Genomic DNA, 20,535 nt, shown 5'->3' on the forward strand with positions numbered 1-20,535 from the left:
TTTGTCTCTCCCTCTCTTTCTTTCTCCTCTGTCTCCCTCTCTTTCCTTTAGATCGTAAGCTCCTTTTAGGTGGGTAATGTGTTCACCATCTCTGTTGTACTGTACTCCCGCAAGCACTTAGTACAGTTCTCCACACATAATAAGTGTTCAGTAAATACCACTGATTGATAGACTTTCCTTTCCCTTTCTCTCTCCCTTTCTCTCTCTTTATCTCTCCTCCTTTCTCTTCCTCTCTCTCCCCTTCTTAAATCCCTTTCTCTCATCTCTCTTCCTCTCTCTCTTTCTCTTTTTCTCTTTCCCTCTCTTTCTCTCACCTTGCTCTCTCTCACTCCCCCCCCATCCTCTCTACATCTATCTCTCCATCCTATCTCTCTTTTTCTTTCTCATTTTTCCACCTCCCCTTCTTCTGAACTTCTCTGTGGCTCTCACTGGGACACTGGCACCCAGGAACTACACTGGGGAAGTAAAACACAATATGGGCCCCTGATAGAGTTTAGACAGAGACTGTACTTGGCATATCGGGGATGTAATCTTATTTCACAAATGGCCCAAACTGCTGATTGCCACCACTTCATGAGCATTTGACTGTCATTTGATATATAACACAGTGACCAGCATAGATTATATATACTCCTTTACGTCCCCTGGCCCAGCTCTCCCACTTCCCTCCAGTTCCCCGGTAGAGAAGCAGCGTGGCTCAGTGGAAAGAGCCTGGGCTTTGGAGTCAGAGGTCATGGGTTCGAATCCTGGCTCTTCCAATTGTCAGCTGTGTGATTTTGGGCAAGTCACTTAACTTCTCTGTGCCTCAGTTCCCGCAACTGTAAAATGGGGATTAAGACTGTGAGCCCCCCGTGGGACAACCTGATCTTGTAACCTCCCCAGTGCTTAGAACAGTGCTTTGCACATAGTAAGTGTTTAATAAATGCCATTATTATTATTATTATTCTTATGTCAGGCTGAAATAGCTGAATAAATAACTGAATATACAAATAAAATATACACGTCTATTTGTATATTCAGGTATTTATATTTGCACATATAAAAATAGGAAAATAGGAATCAAATACATTACTACTATGGGTGCCCATTTATTGACCTAAATTTGGTGCTGTGAACTGGGGAAGGCTTGTTAAAGGCCTAGCAGTATTGGGAGCCAATGAGAGTTTCAGGCCGGGGAGTGACATGAAAAAAGAGTCAAGCATCTGACATCGAGCTGGGATTCGAACCCATGAACTCTGACTCCAAAGCCTGGGCTCTTTCCACTGAGCCACACTGCTTCCCTATCTGTGGTATCTAGACTGTAAGCACCTCCTCTAGACTGTAAACTCATTGAGGGCAGGGGAATGTGTCTGCCAACTCTATTGTACCCTCTTAAGTACTTACCACAGTACTCAGCATGTAATGAGCGCACAAGCAGGATAGCCTAGTGGAGAAAGCACGGGCCTGGGAGTTGGAAGGACCTGGGTTCTAATCTCGTCTCTGTCACCTGTCTGCTGGGTGACCTTGGACAAGTCATTTAACTTCTCTGTGCCTCACTTACCTCATCTGTATAATGAGAATTAAGACTGGGAGACCCAAGTGGAATATGGACTGTGTCCAACCTGATTAAGTTGTGTCTACCCCAGAGCTTAGCACAGTGCCTGGCACAGAGTAAAAGCTTAACAAACACCACAAAAATAAAATAAATACCATTGATGATGATGACATAATTATTCTACCATCTTTTTTTTAAAATGGTAGTTCCAAAGTGCTTATTATGTGCCAGGCGCTATATAGTGGGCTGGATAGATGCTAAATCAGATTGGACACAGTCCCTGTCCCACGTGGGGCTAACAGTCTTAATCCTTATTTTACAGATGAGCTGAATGAGGCACAGAGAAGTTAAGTGACTTGTCCAAGGTCACCCAGCAGACTGGTAACAGGGCCAGTATTATAACCCAGGTCTTCAGACTCCCAAGAATATGCTCCTGTCACTAAGCCATGCTGCTTCTCTATCTATTGTATCTTATTTCTTCCTCCTGTACCCAGCGTGGCTCAGTGGAAAGAGCCCGGGCTTTGGAGTCAGAGGTCGTGGGTTCAATCCCGGCTCTGCCACTTGTCAGCTGTGTGGCTTTGGGCAAGTCACTTAACTTCTCTGGGCCTCAGTTCCCTCATCTGTAAAATGGGGATGAAGACTGTGAGTCCCACGTGGGACAACCTGATTACCTTGTATTTACCCCAGCGCTTAGAACAGTGCCTTGCACATAGTAAGCACTTAACAAATACCAACATTATTATTATTATTATTACCCATTCTTCAGAGATCTTTGTCCGCCTCTCCTGTTAGATTGTAAACTCCTCAAGGGTAGGGAAGGTGTGTCCCAAGTGGTTAGTATAGTGCTGTGCTTTCAATAGACACTCAAGAAGTACCATAGTCTAAAGCAGGCTGGGTAAACCATCTTATTTGTCTCAGTTTAGGAGGGCCAGCCTTGCTGTCCTAGTCATAGTGCTTGGGAGAGATTTGGAGTGCTGCTCAGGTGATGTCACTCCAATTTAATCAATTCAATCAAATCACCATAGTCCTACTGAATTGGCCAAGAGCTCCTTTATTCCCATCCCATTGTTGACAGAACACAGGGCCCAGCTCCACGGAGACAGCAGAGAAATGCCAGCCCCAGGTGAGTGACTCTGTTCTCTTGTAATGGGTTTGGGCGATCCTTTATTGCTTTCTAAAGGCACTGCAGAGCCCTGACTATGGCACAGAAACCCTGGATTGGCTGCCCTGGCACCAGAGACTTCAGCCTAGCCCAGTGCAGCTCTCAGTGGAGCCAGTGCCCTTCTGCTGCCAGGCAGTCAACTTCTTTGGCTCCAGGTGCCCAGATTTGGGTATTGAATTGATTGCTTTTTGGGTATTCAGCAGAACTGGCCACTGATCACCACCTTTCCTGTCCTTGGATAGAAAGTGTTTACCCCATTCAAGGTCTGCCTCTGGTTGCAAACTGGGGCTGAAGCCAAATGGCATTGTCCTTTCTTTCATTTTGAAGGTCTTGAGTATTTCAGTGACATCATGAGGCATGTCAACAGACTGAAGCAAGCTCCTCCCATAGATAGGTTTGATTCTCATAATTACAAACTATCCACCCAACTCCCCTTCCGTCTATTCACTGTATTCATTCAATTGCTTAATGTGTGCCTTTGCACTGAAGTAAACCCTTGGGAGAGTACAATATAACAATAGACACACTCCCTGCCCACAATGAGCTTACAGTCTAGAGGGGAAGACAGACATTAATATGACAGTATCTCACTCTGACACCGGCTATAGATTCCATAAGAACTGTTGCCTCTTCTGCCAGAGCCAGAAAAAGATGGAAAGGTGGGGAGTGGAGTGGGATGGGTTGCCTGGGGTGGGCAGAAAGACCCTTGGTCAGGTGAAACCACTCCAGACAGAGCACAGATTGAAGTGACTTGCCCGAAGTCACACAGCTGAAGAGTGGCGGAGCCAGGATTTGAACCCATGACCTCTGACTCCAAAGCCCGGGCTCTTTCCACTGAGCCATGCTGCTTCTCTGCTGTCTGCAGTGTGACCTTGGGCAAGTCACTTAACTTCTCTGAGCCTCAGTTACCTCTTCTGTAAAATGGGGATTAAGACTGTGAGCCTCACGTGGGACAACCTGATCACCTTGTAACCTCCCCAGTGCTTAGAACAGTGCTTTGCACATAGTAAGTGCTTAATAAATGCCATCATTATAATTATTATTATGTGGCAGAGCTGGGATTTGAACCCATGACTTCTGACTCCAAAGCCCATGCTCTTTCCACTGAGCCATGCTGCTTCTCTGGGAAGTATGTACTGGAGAGGGGAGTGACAAAATTCAGGACAGTTAACAAGGAGGCAGATGAGTCAAAATAGGAAATGATGAGTGCTTGGATCAGTGTGACAGCACTTTGGATGGAGAGGAAGGGCAGATCTATGGATTTAGTGAAGGCAGAATCAACAGGATTTCATAGCAGACAATGTGTGGACTGAATGAGAGACATGAGTTGAGGATAATGTCAAGATCATGGGCTTGTGAGACAGAAAAATGATCTTTCTAAATCTTTCTAAAATGATAGGAAAATCAAGGGGAGGACAGGGTTTGTGGGGGCAGATAAGGAATTCTTGTTTGGGACATGTTAAGTTTGAGGTGTAGGAGAGACATCCAAATAGAGATGTTCTGAAGGCAGAGGGAAATGTGAGAATGCAGAGAAGGAGAGAACTCAGGGCTCAGACGAAGATTTGGGAATCATTTGCCTAGAGATAGTAATTGAAGCCATGGAAGTGAATGAGTTCTCCAAGGGAGTGGGTGTAGATGGAGAATAGAAGGGAATCCAGAACTGATCACTGAGGCACTCCAACTGTCAGAGGGTGGGAGGCAGAGAAGGAGCCAGCAAAGGAGACTGAGAAAGAGCGGTCAGAGACATTTATCATTATTCTTCAATCGTATTTACTGAGTGCTTACTTTGTGCAGAGCACTGTACTAAGCGCTTGGGAAGTACAAGTTGGCAACGTATAAAGACGGTCCCTGCCCAACAACGGGCTCACAGTCTAGAAGGGAGAGACAGACAACAAAACAAAACATGTAGACAGGTGTCAAAGTCACAGAACAAATAGAGTGCCTCCCCATCTCTCTCCCCCTCCCCTGCCTAGCTGCTGGGGCCACCAGTCTGGGAAACTCAGGGGAGTAGGAAACTTAATTCTGTGAAATCTCCCCTCTCCCCCTTGCCTCCCTGCCACTCTTCAGTCAACACAGCAACAAAACTAGGAGTTTCCTTTGACCATTTTAGCTAAGGGGGCAGTAATGGAGGCATGCTAAGGGAGAGAGCAGAAATGGAAGATCTTGGTCAAAATGAAACTTTCTCAAGATGGTGGCTGGGCAGGCCCTAAGCCAGAGGCAGCCATGAGGAGTGGTGATACTCTGCACCTGCACAGCAGCAATCTTGAGCAGTCTGTTTTGCTCTGGATATCATCTCGTCAATGTCCTGTGAGGGTCAGGAGACGCACAGCTACCTCTGCTGCAGGCTGCCCTGAGGCAACCGCTTACCCTACTTCCTGTCTGAAGCTGCTCCTGACAGCGAGACCTTTCCATGGCTTTCGTTTCCCTCCACAACAAGCAAGAACTCCTCAAGGTCGACATCAAGGCTCTCTACCATTCATTCATTCATTCATTCATTCATTCATTCCATCGTATTTATTGAGCGCTTACTATGTGCAGAGCAACTCTCCCCAGTTTATGAAGTAGAGCTCTTCCCTCACTACTCCCGGCCTTTCCCTCGTTGCTCCTCAGTCTCATTTCTCCCACCTCCACTCTGGCCTGGAAGACCCTCATTCAAAAATACAACAGAACACTGCTCTCTTCATCTTCAGTGCCTTCCTCAATTCCCAACTGCCATCTAAGTCTTCCTCGACAAACTCTCAACTCCCAGAATCATGGCAATGCTTCTGCTACCTCTGACACTTCCAAATAGCAATAATGATAATAATTGGTATTTGTTAAACACTTAATAGGTGCCAAACACTGTAGTAAGCAGTGGGGTAGATATAAAGTGATCAGGTTGGACAGAGTCCCTGATCCACATGGGTCTCACAGTCTGAGGAGTACAGAGAACAGATGTTTAATTCAACTATTTATTCTGATTTTACTATTTGAAAATGTTTGTATGTCTGTCTCCTGTATTAGAGTCAGTGCTCCTTGTGGCTAAGAAACATCTCGTGCTTCTGGTATAGTACAGTGCATTGCTCCCATTGGGTTCTCTGTAAATGGCATTACTTCTATTATTATTTGCCTCCATCCCCAATATTCCCTCAGCCCAATCCTAGGAGCAGGAGGCAGTGTAAGAACTTGAAAAGAGTCCTGGTTCATTTTTCACTATCAGAGGCCCTACAGAAAGAGGTGGCAGCCCCTCCCCTGTTCTCTACCGGCAATGCTAAGCCTGCCCCATTAGCGGGCCCAAGGGAAGCCAAAACGGGGATCGTGCCAATACTGTCTCTGTGACTACTGACCTCCAAAACCCCAAGGGGGAAATTTGGACCGACTGAGTCACCCTTGTGGGATAAGTCTGATTTCTGGGTTCCTACTTTCAGGTATGGAATTTTGAAATAAGAAATCCAAGGCTCTAAAAGACTGAGGGTGAGAGTGAGTTGATGGAAAATCCTCCTGATTTTTAATCCATACAAATTCTCCCCTTGCCACAGTCATGATTTCTTTACTCAATCTCCCTAGTTCTATGCTCTGTTTCACTGCCACCATTAAAAATAAACGATGCCCCTGCCTCCTCTTCCTCCCCAACTGCTCTCCCTTAGGGTTGCTGGGCCTTGCCTGCCCTGTTTTGCTTCCACGGGCATTTCCAGACCTCCAGGCCTTTGAGTGAAGCCTGGTTTCTGCTCAGCTCCTGCTTCCGTGAGACCAACAGTGCTTTGCACATTGTAAGCCCTTAATAAATGCCATCATTATTATCCTGAAGCCCTAGTCAAGCAGAGAGGCTCAGGCCCCAGAATGCTCTGCCCTTTACCCGTACTGGGATACTGAGTCCCCCTCTCACTGCTGCTTGGCATCCCAAGAGAAGACAGTCCCTCCAGACCAGCCTTGCCAGTCTTTCCAGGCCTTGCTTCAATTTCTAACTACCCATCACCGAGGCCTAAAAGCAGTGGAAAATGTTGTTAGTCTACTTTACCGGTCATCAAGAATAAAGGGCGATTGGAATAGTTCCTGTTAGGGGTCACCAGGTCTCTCGGTAGAGAGGCTTCCAACCGCTTCCCCGTCCCCGACCTCCAATTGAGAGAGCAGGGTCATCCCTTTCCTGCACACACTGGGATAGCAGGGACATTAGGAAGGGATGTTGTCGGTGGTGTAATTAACTATGTAATTAACTGAGAACCACGAAAGCAAGCAGAGCCTAACCGAATAGCAACATGTAATTAAATTGTATTTTTTAATCCCTGGGAAAATCTCAGGATACGGGTGTGGAAATCAACCTGGCAGGGAGCCCCCTGGTCTCTATTACCTTCAATTAGACGATTAATTGATATTCAAGTTACCTTTCCCGTTCCCACCTAATTGAATTTCTCCCCGCTTCTCCCTGAGGTGTAATGTGTTTATAAAGACGCTGCTCTCCATTCACTTCCTACAGAAGCCATATTAAGCCGGTCCCTGCCTATCTCTGGCTGCCACTTAGCCATATATATTAGATGCTGGCAAGTGGCCTCTTCGGATGATGGATCGGCGCTTGGCCTTCTCTTTGGCGGCTCTGAGCGGATGATGTTAACCGGCTGGAGAGAAGCTCAATCTGTGACTAATGAATTTTCCCAGTTTGTCGTCCCATTCGCCGCACTGCCAATGTCTCTCTCCATTTCTTACTTCCCTCCTCCTCTCCCTCCCCTTTCACTCTTCTCTGCTTCCCATCTTCCCCCCAACTCCTTCTGCCCATCCTCCCCACCTCCTCCCTCTCACTGTTTCTCTTCTCCCTTCCACCCCCTCAGCTCTCAGAGGGAAACAGACTCTTCAGTTCAAGTGGTCTTTTGTTTGGTTCCCTTTCTCTCAAGGAGCGCTGCACACTTGAGAAGAAGATATGGACCGACCACTCTGAAAAGCCATTGGAAGCTCTTATCCACATCTGCATTCCTCCCCTCTCGGCCCTTTTTATTGAAGACTGCAGGACAAGGGAGAGATTGAGGGAGAGAGGAGATAAGAAAGAGAGTGAGGGAGAAGACAGAGAGGGGAAAGAGTGAGGGAGAGAGGAGAGAGGAAGGGAGAGGGGGGAAAAAGGAAAAAAGTGAGAGAAAAGAGAAATAGTGAGGGAGGTGGGAGAGAGGGGAGAGAGTCAAGAAGAGGGGAGCCAAGAAAAAGAGTGTGGGAGAGGGGAGAATGAGGGAGAGGGGAAAAAAGGAGAGAAAAGGGAAAAGGCTACAGAGAGAGAGAGGGAATAAGGGAGAGGAGTGAGAGTGAGGGAAAAGGGGGAGAGAGTGAGAGAAAAAGGAAAGAGCGAGGGAGAGGAGAGAGAGGCAGAGGGGAGAAAGTGTGAGAAGAAAGAGCAAGAGGTGGGAGAGAATGAGGAAGAGAGATAGGAAGGCAGAGAAGACGAGAGGCTCAGCATTTAATAGAGCTATCCTCAAGGACACCATATAGTCAGCCATCCTGGAAGGATTAAATGAAAAGCTTGAATATCAAACTGTAGCTGTGACAGTCAAGGAAGCGGAAGATCGCACTGTACACCTGATAGCTAATCGGAAATGAAAATCTCCAGGAAGGTGCAGCCTTTCTCAAAGGCTTCTTTCTTTCCTTTTTTTTAAAAAAAAACTTTCCCGCTGCCTTCAGAAGTTTAACAAAAGTGCATCCATTCAGGGAAATCATTTATCTCCCATGACAATCAGCTTAAATGCGTCCCATCATCAAGTCGCCTGCTACTGTACAACAGTCGCCGTTGTACCAACACATAGTCAAGTGTGGATAGCGCGCCACTAATTGCTTGTCCGTTCAAAGTAACCCTGGCTGCAAAAGAGGGGAGAGAGGGAAAGTGAGGTGAAACAGAGCATGGACAGTAATAAAAATTGTGGTGTTTGTTAGGTGCTTACTCTTTACCAAGCACTGCATTAAGCACTGGGGGGGATACAAGATCTGGAAAGGTAGAGAAGCAGCGTGGCTTATTGGAAAGAGCACATACTTGGGAGTCAGAGGTCATGGGGTCTAATCCCAGCTCCGCCACTTGTCAGCTGTGTGACTTTGGGCAAGTCACTTAACATCTCTGTGCCTCAGTTACCTCATCTGGAAAATGGGGATTAAGACTGTGAGCCCCAAATGGGACAAACTGATGACCTTGTATCTACCCCAGTGCTTAGAACAGTGCTTGGCACATAGTAAATGCTTAACAAATACCATCATCAAATAAATGGGATTTATTGAGTGATTATGGAGTGTAGACCTCTGTACTAAGCACTTGGGAGACTACAGTGGGAAGTCACGTGGGCTGTGGAAAGCAGCATGACCAAGCAGAAAAAGCAATCAGTTAATCATTCAGTAAGTCAGTCATATTTATTGAGCACTTACTGTGTGCAAGCCACTGTACTAAATGCTTGGGAGAGTATACTATAACAATGTAACAGACACATTCCTTGCCCACAGCAAACTTACAATCTAGAGAGGGGCCTAGCATGGTTCTAGGAGTTAGAGGACCTGGGCTCTGCTAATCAATCAGTTAATTAATAGTATTTATTGAGTGCTTAGTGTATGCAGAGCACCATAGTAAGTGCATGGTATTTGTTAAGTGCTTACTATGTGCCAAGCACTGTTCTAAGCGCTGAGGTGGGTACAGAGTAATCAGGTTGTTCCACATAGGGCTCACACTTTAAATCCCCACTTTGCAGATAAGGGAACTGAGGCACAGAGGAGTTAAGTGACTTGCCCGAGGTCACACAGCAGACAAGTGGCAGAGCCGGGTTTAGAACCCCCATCGTCTAACTCCCAAGCCCGGGTTCTTTCCACTAAGCCACGCTGCAGATATGTACATAAATGTTATGGGGTTGACGAAGGGGTGAATAAAAGGTATAAATCCAAGCACAAGGGCAGCACAGAATGAAGTGGGAAAACAGCAATTGAGAGCTTAATCAGGGAAGGCTTTCTTGTAGGAGATGTGCATTCGATAAGACTTTGAAGGTGGGGAGAGTGATCATCAGCCAGATATGAGAACGGAGGGTATTCCAGGTCGGAGGCAAGATGGGGGTAAGAAGTCAGTGATGAGATAGATTAGTTCAAGGTGCAGTGAGTAGGTTATCATTAGAGGAGCCAAGTATGTGGGCTGGGTAATTGGGGAAGTAAGATAGGAGGGGGCAAGGTGATTGTTTTAAAGCCAATGGTAAGGAGTTTCTGTTTGATGTCGAGGAGGATGGGCATCCACTAGAAGTTCTTGAGGAATGGGGAAACATGGACTATATGTTTTTGTCCAAAAATGATCTGGGCAGCAGTGTTAAGAATGGACTGGCCTGGGGAGAGGCAGGAAGCAGAGAGGTCAGCAAGGAGGCTGAAATGGAAATCAAGGCATGATAGGATAAATGTTTGGATTAACATCGTAGCAGTTCAGATGGAGGGGAAAGGGCAGGTTTTAAGCAAAGTTGTGAAGGTTGAGCCAACAGGATTTAGTGATAGATTGCATATGTGGGTTGAATGGGAGAGCTGAGTCTAGGATAACACCAAGGTTTGTGAGACAGGAAGGTTGGTGGTGCTGTCTACAGCGATGGAAAAGTCAGGAGGAAGACAGGGTTTGGGTCAGCTCTGCCACTGGTTCCTGTGTAACCTTGGGCAAGTCACTTAACTTCCCTGTGCCTCAGTTTCCTCAACTGTAAAATGGTGATTCAATGCCTGTTCTCCCTTCTATTTAATTGTGAGCCCCATGCAGGACAGGAACTGATTTACTTCTATCTACCCCAGTACTTAGAACAATACTTGACCTAAAGTAAGTACTTAAAAATACTATTATTGTTATCATTATTATCACCATCATTATTATTCTTACAGTGCAACAGAGTGGTAGAGACATTCCCTGCCCATGGTGAGCTCTGAATTCATTCATTCAATCGTGTTTATTGAGCGCTTACTGTGTGCAGAGCACTGTCCTAAGCACTTGAATCTTACTCCATTTCACATTTGATTTGCTCCAAAATGGAATTCTCTTTCAGCATCGATTCAGGGACAGGGAATAATGGGAAGCAATTTGCATCCCTGGAATTGGGACTGACAGGGTCAGAATGAAAAAGATAACATTCTGAAATCTGAAGTATTTTAATGAGGATCCGAGTCCCGTGTGGTACAGGGACTGTGTCCAACCTGATTAACTTGTATCTACCTTAGTGCTTAGAACAGTGCTTGGCACATAGTAAGTGCTTAACAAGTACCATTATTATTATTATTATAAATATAATTGACCGACTGCCTGACTCTGGACTGGTTTGGGGCTCCTTGGGCTTCGCCCTGCCCTCACCAGACCGCAGGCTGAGCTGGAATCACAGGACCACTTCCACCACCACTGCCGACGGACATGCCTTGCTCCTCTCCCTCCACCTGCATGAATTTCAATTTTATTGGACCAGGAGTCACCTTTGAATACCTTAGCTCCACCTCCCTGCTCTGCTTTGACTCCATCTGTACTTTCAAACACTGTTGAATGACAACACTTCCCAGACGAGACTATATCTCGTGAGTGTGAGCATCTGTGAGACAAAGTCACTTGCTCACTTGAAAATAGTCAGGTATTTTTTCTGCCCTGTTGCCATTCAAGGAGAGCACTGCTCAGCAATAGTGGCTCAAAGGGGAAAGGTCTGCCTTAAGGGGCCTTGAGTTGTTTCTGTAGTAGTGGGGGTGACTTGCACAGAACCATTCACACTCTCTCGCAGTTCTCCCTGTGCTCAAATCTCACTTACTGAGAGTTGGCTAGTACAGAGAATAGCTAGAATGGAATAACTTGGTGCTCTAATGTAAAATCTATTGGGAGTGATAAAACCAACAAATGTACTCAGTTCTCTTAAAAGTAGGGACTGTCTCTATATGTTGCCAACTTGTACTTCCCAAGTGCTTAGGACAGTGCTCTGCACACAGTAAGTGCTCAATAAATACGATTGATTGATTAAAACATGGGGGTTGCATTCCTGCAAAATCCCTGGTTAAGAAAAGCTGTGCTGTAGCATATGCCCATGGGGCATTTCTTCCAAGGCCATAACTTTCCATATCTGGGGTGGCTCATGTTAGACAAACGTCACCCAATTCACTAACAACCTTCTTGTCAAAACAGGTAATGAAAACATGCATTATGGCAGAACTAGCTGCTCACACAGCTTAAGTGACAGAAACATAGGACATTAAACAGTTTCATTGTCTGTCACCCCCTTCTAAACCGTGAGCCTGTTGTTGGGTAGGGACCATCTCTATATGTTGCCAACTTGTACTTCCCAAGCACTTAGTACAGTGCTCTGCACACAGTAAGTGCTCAATAAATACAATTGATTGATTAAAACATGGGGGTTGTATTCCTGCAAAATCCCTGGTTAAGAAAAGTTGTGCTGTAGCATATGCCCATGGGGCATTTCTTCCAAGGCCATAACTTTCCATATCTGGGGTGGCTCATGTTAGACAAACGTTACCCAATTCACTAACAACCTTCTTGTCAAAACAGGTAATGAAAACATGCATTATGGCAGAACTAGCTGCTCACACAGTTTAAGTGACAGAAACATAGGACATAAAGCAGTTTCATTGTCTGTCACCCCCTTCTAAACCATGAGCCTGTTGTTGGGTAGGGACCATCTCTATATGTTGCCAACTTGTACTTCCCAAGCTCTTAGTACAGTGCCCTGCACACAGTAAGTGCTCAATAAATACGACAATGAATGAATGAATAGGACTAGAAACAGCAGAAACCCTTAAGTCATTGTATTTTATGGAGTTATAATAATTGCCAGAGGAAACTTGGGAGTTTGGGGAATTCACCTGGGAAGGGTTTTGGAGAAGGTAGGCATTAGAAGAAAACAGGGGCTGTAGTTTGGCAAAAAGGAAAGTAGAGAGCACAGGGGGGATCATGTGGTACTTTGAGTGGTGAATGCCCAAGTATTGACTCCTAGAAGAGCCACGAAGAGTGCTTTCATGCTCTGAGCCCCATGGGTACAAGAAAAACCCCTTGCTTGACTCCTGGAGCATGAGAAGACAAGAGAAGCTAACCACTAGTCATTCAACATCAGAGCAGAACGAGAGCCAGCTGCTATAGGAGGAGAGCAGCCATCCTGGCCACCCAGCATCTTGGGGCCCGAACGTTCAAAAGAGTGGGTCAGATGAGACTCTGTCTGACCTGATAAACTTATACCTACCCCAGAGCTTGGATCTACTCTTTGGGGAAAGGCCATGAAGTCTCCAGTCATGATTAGATTGGATGCATATGGCTGATAAAAGACTTCTAAGGAGGAGAAATATAGGCTATGCTTCAGAGTTTTCAGAAGAAAAGGTCACTGCTTAAAGTTACTGGCTACAGGTTTCTAAGGGATGTTATGGGTTCTCCTCCCCTAAAATCTTTAAGAGATATTATCTCTACCAACCAGGGAGAGTATAGATGCATATTCTTCTAGAAGTAGTGGGGGTAGTCTAGATATGAACTCTTTCTGCATCGGATTTCTATGGTTCAGTATGTGATCTGACAAAAGAATGGGTAAACTTTTCCCTTCAGAGCCTAGCAGGATCAGTGAATTATTCTATTCATTGGTGATAGGCAGTGCTTTGGAGCAAACAGAGAAGCACTGAAGCCTGCATAGAGCAGGGGCCTAAGTCAGAAGGACTTGGGTTCTAATCCTGGATCTGCCACTTGTCTGCTGTGTGACTTTGGGCAAGTCACTTGGCTTCTCTGTGCCTCAGTTACTGCATATCAGTCAATCATATTTATTGAGTGCTACTGCGTGCAGGGCACTGTACTAAGCACTTGGGAGAGTACCACAATATATGAGGATTCATTTCCCTTTCCACATTGAAAATGGGGATTAAGACCATGTCTCCCATGTGGGACAGGGACTATGTCCAACCTGATTGACTTTTATCCATCCCAGCGCTCAGTACAGTGTCCGCCATACAGTCAGTGCTTAACATTGTTGTTGATGTCTTACGCTATCGAGTCGTGTCCGACCCATAGCGACACCATGGATACATCTCTCCCAGAACGCCCTGCCTCCATCTGCGATTGTTCTGGTAGTGTATCCACAGAGTTTTCTTGGTAAAAATATGGAAGCGGTTTATCATTGCCTCCTTTTGCACAGTAAACTTGAGTCTCCGCTCTCTACTCTCTCCCAAGCCGCTGCTGCCCAGCACGGGTGAGTTTTGACTTGTAGCAGATTGCCTTCCACTCGCTAGTCACTGGCCAAGCTAGGAATAGAATGGATATGCCTCTGCTTGACTCTCCCTCCCATAGCCGAGACTTGTAGAGTACTGGAAACTCTCCTGGTGTGACCCCGAGAGGTGGTGCTTAACATACCATAAAACAAAGCAGAACGAAAAGGTGACCTTCCTCTGTGAGGAGGCTTCCCATTCTGCACTGTAAGCCTGCTTGCTCACAAGGAGAAACCCCACAGCTCCACACCATGGGTTCTGTGTGGGAGCGGGAGGGGCAGTTAGGAGAGGCTCACTGAGAAAATCAGGTTTGCTTCTTTGATCTTTTTTTTTATTATTATTCCCACCTTACCCCAGTGATGGGGTCTTTTAGAATCTGTGGCCCCGGTCAAAATTTGAGGAAAGTTGTATGCCTCTTAGAATACCAAATATATGCCTGCCGTATTCTAAATCTTCCATGAGTGATAGCATGCAAAATATATTTAAAAAAGAAGAGTAGATGCAATCATCTCAACTCGTACGTCAACATGCTGGAAATAAATTACATTGCACCAAGCTGCTGACTATTTGAAAACAATATTTACCCATCTCAATAGGTGGTATTTTCATTATGGTTTTTTCGAGCTTTTTGCGAACTGTCACCTAACTCCCGGACATGTTGGCTTTATAAACTAGAGGCGATGAGTATCTCTATGGCCCGAGAGGTTGGGAAAAATAAGAGTGACTCGGTTCTCAACAGAGCGCAGACTGCTTAATAGAAACCATCTCTTTCCTCTGCAGCCCCAGGGAAGGAGAGCTGGGTGTGGGATGAGTCTCCATAGATTCAGAGAGGCGGAGTGACTACTTTAAGTCACAGAGTTAGGGAGGGGCAGAGACAGAAACAGAGTCAGGGCAGAGATAGTTGGGTTGTAGTCACCTCTGACCTTGCAAAGGAATCCTAGGCTTGAGATAAGCCACTATTGATAAAAGGTATTGTCTACCAAACTTTCAATCAATTAGTTATGTGCTGGTTCATTGTTCCCTTCTCCCTAGAAGGGAAACCAGATACCTCATTCAGATTACTCTAAATCTCAAATCTCATTATTTGCCTCAAAAGATGTTTAAACCTTCTGCATTTAAACCTCCAATTTGCTGTACTCTCATTTTGCTAAATGCACAACATTGGAGTCTGTTTGATGTTCTGCAAATCTCCCTCCTCCTCTCCCCCTCTGCCCACCTCCTCCTTCCTTTTGATAAAACATTAAATATGGGGATTTTTTTTTTCTCGCCAAAGTCATTTATGCTGGGAACAGAAATTCTCTTTAAATATGTAGGGTTCTGAGGAGAACATCAGCTGCTACAGTGATATTTCAAATTGTTGGGTCCTGTGGCTCTGGGGCTGTAAAATTCAAACCTATTAAAGCCGGTAATTCATAAAACTCCCATCATGGGCAGTTGGGAGAGAGAGATAATGGGGTGAATTAGCAGTGGTGAGAAAGCAAAAGTTGCCAGAATTCTTCCCCAAATGCTATCTGCCTCCGGGGACTTAACTGGGATCTGGATTCAGCTCCCCCTAAAACCGCTGATAACAAATTCCTCTCTCCCTCCAGCAAGGGAAGGGGCCAGGGTTTTGGGTGGGAGATTGAAAGAGGAATGATGGGCACAGGTCCTACAAAAGCAGGGTGGCTTAGTGGAAAGAGCTTTGGAGTCAGAGGTGGTGGGTTCTAATGCCGCCTCTGCCAGGGAATTGGAAATGGAGAGAAATGGAAAAAGAAGAGGGAAAAGAAAAGGGAGAAAGGGAGAGGAGGAAAGAGATATGCAGGAGAGTTGGGAAAAGAGAGAGAGGAGTAGAGGGAAAAGAGGCGGCAGAGGGGTTGCCAAAGGGAAATTGTCAGCTGTGTGACTTTGGGCAAGCCACTTCTCTGTGCCTCAGTTACCTCATCTGCAAAATGGTTATTAAGACTGTGAGCTCCATGTGGAACAACCTGATTACCTTATATCTCCCCCAGTGCTTAGAACAGTGCTTGGCACATAGTAAGCACTTAATATAATTATTATTGGAGAAGCAGCATGGCTTAGTGGGAAGAGCCAGGCTTGAGAGTCAGAGGTCATGGGTTCTAACCCTGCTGTGTTACCTGGGCAAGTCACTTAACTTCTCTGTGCCTCAGTTACCTCATCTGTACAATGGTTATTATTCATTCATTCAATCATATTTATTGAGCACTTACTGTGTGCAGAGCACTGTACTAAGCGCTTGGGAAGTACAAGTTGGCAACATATAGAGATGGTCCCTACCCACCAGCAGGCTCACAGTCTAGAAGGGGGAGACAGACAACAAAACAAAACATATTAACAAAATAAAATAAATAGAATAAATATGTACAAGTAAAATAAATAAATAGAGTAATAAATATGTACAAGCATATATACATATACACAGGTGCTTCGAGGAGGGGAAGGAGGTAAGGCGGAGGGGATAGGGAGGGGGAAGGAGGGAGAGAGGAAGGAGAGGGCTCAGTCTGGGAAGGCCTCCTAAGTCTATTAAGACTGTGAGCCCCACTTGGGACAACCTGATTACCTTGCATCTACCCCAGTGTTTAGAACAGTGCTTAGGACATAGTAAGTGCTTAACAGATACCATAATCATTATCATTATTAATATTAAAGAACACTAGGAGAGGGTGCTTACCTTGGGATAAGTCACTTATTCTTGCTGGGACTCAGTTTCCCTCTCCTAGACTGTAATCTTCTTGAGGGCAGGAATCACGTTTACCCAAGCAGACAATAAATACCAATGACCGATTGATGAACTATAAAATAAGGATAAGGTACCTGCTTTCCTTCCATCTTAGACCGTGAGCCCTCTATGAGCCAGTGATTGTGTGGAATCTTATTATTTTTCATCTACCCCCGTGCTTAGAAAAGTGTTTGACACATAGTAAGCACTTAATAAATACTATCATTATTATTATTAAAGTTCCCTTCATGCTTTGGGTGCTCAGAAGGGACAGCTTTCCCTGCTTCTAGACCGTGAGCCTGTTGTTGGGTAGGGATTGTCTCTATTTGCTGCTGAATTGTACTTTCCAAGTGCTTAGTACAGTGCTCTGCACACAGTTAGCACTCAATAAGTACGAATGAATGAATGAATTGTGCCAAACCTGTGGGGCAGGGGAGGATAGAGAAAAGAGAGAAGGACAGACAGAGACAGAGAGACAGGGAGAGAGAGAAATGGAAAAAGAAGAGGGAAAAGAAAAGGAAGAAAGGGAGAGGAGGAAAGAGATATGCAGGAGAGTTGGGAAAAGAGAGAGGGGAGTAGAGGGAAAAGAAAGAGAGAGCAGTTGGGGAAAAGAGAAAGGAGTAGAGGGAAAAGAGAGAGGAGTAGAAGAGGAAAGAGGGAGAGAGGGGAAGGGGGAAAAGAGAATGAGAGCGAAGTAGAGGAGGGAAAAGAGAAAGAGATGAGTAGAGGAGGAAAAAAGAGAGAGGAAGCAGGAATAGAGAGAGAGGAGTAGAAGAGGAAAAGAAAGAGGAGTAGAAGAAGGAAAATAGAAAAAGGAATAGAGGAGGGAAAAGAAAGAGAGAGGAGTAGAAGAGGGAAAAGAGAGAGGAGTAGAGGAGGGAAAAGAGAGTATTAGAAGAGGGAAAAGAAATAGAAATAGATGAGGGAAGAGAGAGGAGTAGAAGAGGGAAAAGTGAGAGATGAGTAGAGGATGGAAAAGAGGAAGAGAGAGAGGAGTAGAGGAGGGAAAAGAGGAAGAGATATAGATAAGGATGGGGAGAACACCTCCTTTCCTGCAGCAGGTGTCTCTCCCTCCCTCCTCCAACAGGCCCCAGCCAATTTGCCATCTTTCAGTCGTCCCTGCCGTTCTTGCTAATTCTGTTATACTGTACTCCCCGAAGCATTTAGTACAGTACTCTGCACACAGCAAGAGCTCAGTCCATTAGATTGATTGGTTGACGATTGATTCTCCTTAAGGCAGAAGGCTGAGCAGCCGCCGTTACCACTGGTCATCAACCCTGGCGTCATCAAAGACGGGGGGTAGGAAGCGGGTGGCAGAAGGCAGCCAGTTAGGGCCAGTGATAACCACAGCCACTTCCCTGTACCAAAACTGGTCTGCGTAGGTGACGAAGAGCAGTGTCCTGCATGATTGGAGGATGTGAGTCGATTCACTGCAGAAAGTTTCATCCAGTGCCCAGTAGGGTAAGTTCAGGTGTGATGGTGATAGGGTGGCAGCAGCAGGAGTGGCATTGGCCAAAGAGGCAGGGTCTGGGGTTTCTCCCATTGAAGAAGACGAGAAAGAGGACAGTCATCATCCCTGGGGCAGGACTGACATAATAATAATAGTAATAATAATAATAATAATGGTAATGGTTAAGTGCTTACTAGGTGCCAAGCACTGTTCTAAGTGCTGGGATATATACAAGGTGATCAGGTTGTCCCACATGGGGCTCACAGTCTTAATCCCCATTTTACAGATGAGGTAACTGAGGCCCAGAGAAGCTAAGTGATTTGCCCAAAGTCACACAGCTGACAAGTGGCGGAGCTGGGATTAGAACCCACAACCTCTGACTCCCAAGCCCTTGCTCTTTCCACTAAGCCACGCTGCTTCTCTACCTTTCCAGACCTCTCACAGGTATACTGAAAGACGGACACAGACACCTTTAGGCACATAAGAATAATTATTGTATTTGCCAGGCACTATTCTACCTGGGGTAGATACAAGATAATTGGGTTGGACACAGTCCCTGTCCCACAGAGGGCTAACAGTCTTAATCCCTTTATGAGAAGCAGCATGGCTCAGTGGAAAGAGCCCAGGCTTTGGAGTCAGAGGTCATGGCTTCAAATCCCAGCCAGGGCAGGACCACCACCGGTTCAGGGGGTGGGGGAACAGCCTCCAGCAGCAACCCCAGTTTCCATGCTTCCTGACTGCCTCGGAACCTGCTCTCTGGACTGGTAGTGCTATTTTAGGTTGGTGCACTTCTGGCTACGTCCAAAGCTTCCAAGTCTGTCCAGGAAAGACCATATCAGCTGCCACTCCTGCCCTTCATGGGACTTTAAAATCTTTTGAGTGGGAGAGTTTCCCTCCATCCCCAAAGCTTGACCATCCCACTCAAATTGGGTTAAGCCCACTTAGTTCTCAACAATTAGTCCCATCCATTTTTCTCTTCTTTCATTCATTCATTCAATTGTATTTATTGAGCACTTACTGTGTGCAGAGCACTGTACTAAGCGCTTGGGAAGTACAAGTTGGCAACGTATAGAGACGGTCCCTACCCGACAGTGGGCTCACAATCTAGAAGTCTTTCCTTTTGTCCCTCAGCATTCTGGCCCCCTCTGATTCCTACCTCTTTCTTTTCCTCAAACTCTGTTTCTTTCTTCCCATTGTGTGGCCTCTCACAGTCTAGAAGTCTTTCCTTTCTGTCCCTCAGCATTCTGGCCCCCTCTGTTTCCTGCCTCTTTTTTTTCCTCAAACTCTGTTTCTTTTTTCCCATTGTGTGGCCTCTGATGTTTCCCAGCTTTTTCCATTGTTTCCTGGCTGTTTCCCTTCTCCTTTCAGTTTTTCTCTACGGTACACTCTACTATGATATTCTTATATTCTTATACAAGGTTGGGATTTCTATGCAAAGGGATTACATGACATTCCTGCTGTTGCTGCTGACCAATCAATCAATCAATCATTAATCAATCAGGGGTATTAATTAAGCACTTACTTTGTAAAGAGCACTGTACTAAGCACTTGGGAGAGTACAATAGAGTCAGTAGATGCAATTCTTGTCCTCAAAGAGTTTACAATCTATCCAGGGAAGACAGACATTAAAATAAATTACAGATAGAAGAAGCAACCAAGAAAAACAGTATCTACCTAATTGCTGGGGGGTGGGGAAGTATGGGGGGGAGGGAACCCCAAGTTCTTAGCAGATATCCCTAAAGAACCTAAGGTAGTCAATGCCAGAGCAGAACAAGTTAAGTCTCTAAGAGAAGAGGTGTTTGTTTCCTCTATGAGTCAGTGATCATTTTCACTCACTTAAATTTATATTACAGATAGATTGATTGGAGGTGGGAAGAGGATATTGTATTTACATTTCCCAAATTATTCCAGGTCCCCCAAAGTGAGCTGTAATACTGAAAAGCAGATTTGACAGAGGTGGAGGAGGGGTTAATGTGGATAGTATCAGCATATCAAGCACACCAATAAACCCAGTGGAAATGAACAAAATCCTGGCTCTGACAGTGTGCAGCTAAGTAAATTGAGGTTAATGTGACCATGTCCTTTCTGGATTAAACGCGAAGGGCAGAATGGAAGGAACTCCATTTAAACTCCCTTGGGGTCCTCTGCCTTCATCCTCAGTTTCCACCCCCCCCCACAAAAGAACCAAAACATGTTAGGATGCACACACCCACACTCATATACATACATTACATAAGTACACATATATAGTATATGTAAACACACACACATACATATATGTATATATATATATATCTCCTGATATATAACTTAATAAAAGTTTATGGGCCCGAGATAAGGAAGCCACAGTGAACAGATGCACTGAGACTGAAATATGGTTCAATTAAGTCTGTAACAGGGTGAGCTTTACTTTGAACATTCTCCAAGTTGAAATGAAAGCTTCAGCAAAGGGATAAATCAGGCATCGTAAAATAAAAACGCTGATCCGGCACGGGTCCCAA

The 20,535-nt window shown here is 45.4% G+C and overlaps 1 non-coding gene across 1 annotated transcript; it reads right to left on the reverse strand.

The window, feature by feature from the left end:
• Positions 1-13,862: 13,862 nt before the first annotated feature.
• On the reverse strand, positions 13,863-14,000 carry LOC119929311. The gene has a single exon (XR_005451442.1). It is a non-coding gene; the product is annotated as a small nucleolar RNA SNORA7 (small nucleolar RNA).
• Between the last annotated feature and the right edge of the window lie 6,535 nt (positions 14,001-20,535).

This window comes from Tachyglossus aculeatus, chromosome 5, assembly GCF_015852505.1.
Source record: "Tachyglossus aculeatus isolate mTacAcu1 chromosome 5, mTacAcu1.pri, whole genome shotgun sequence".
Taxonomy (NCBI): domain Eukaryota; kingdom Metazoa; phylum Chordata; class Mammalia; order Monotremata; family Tachyglossidae; genus Tachyglossus; species Tachyglossus aculeatus.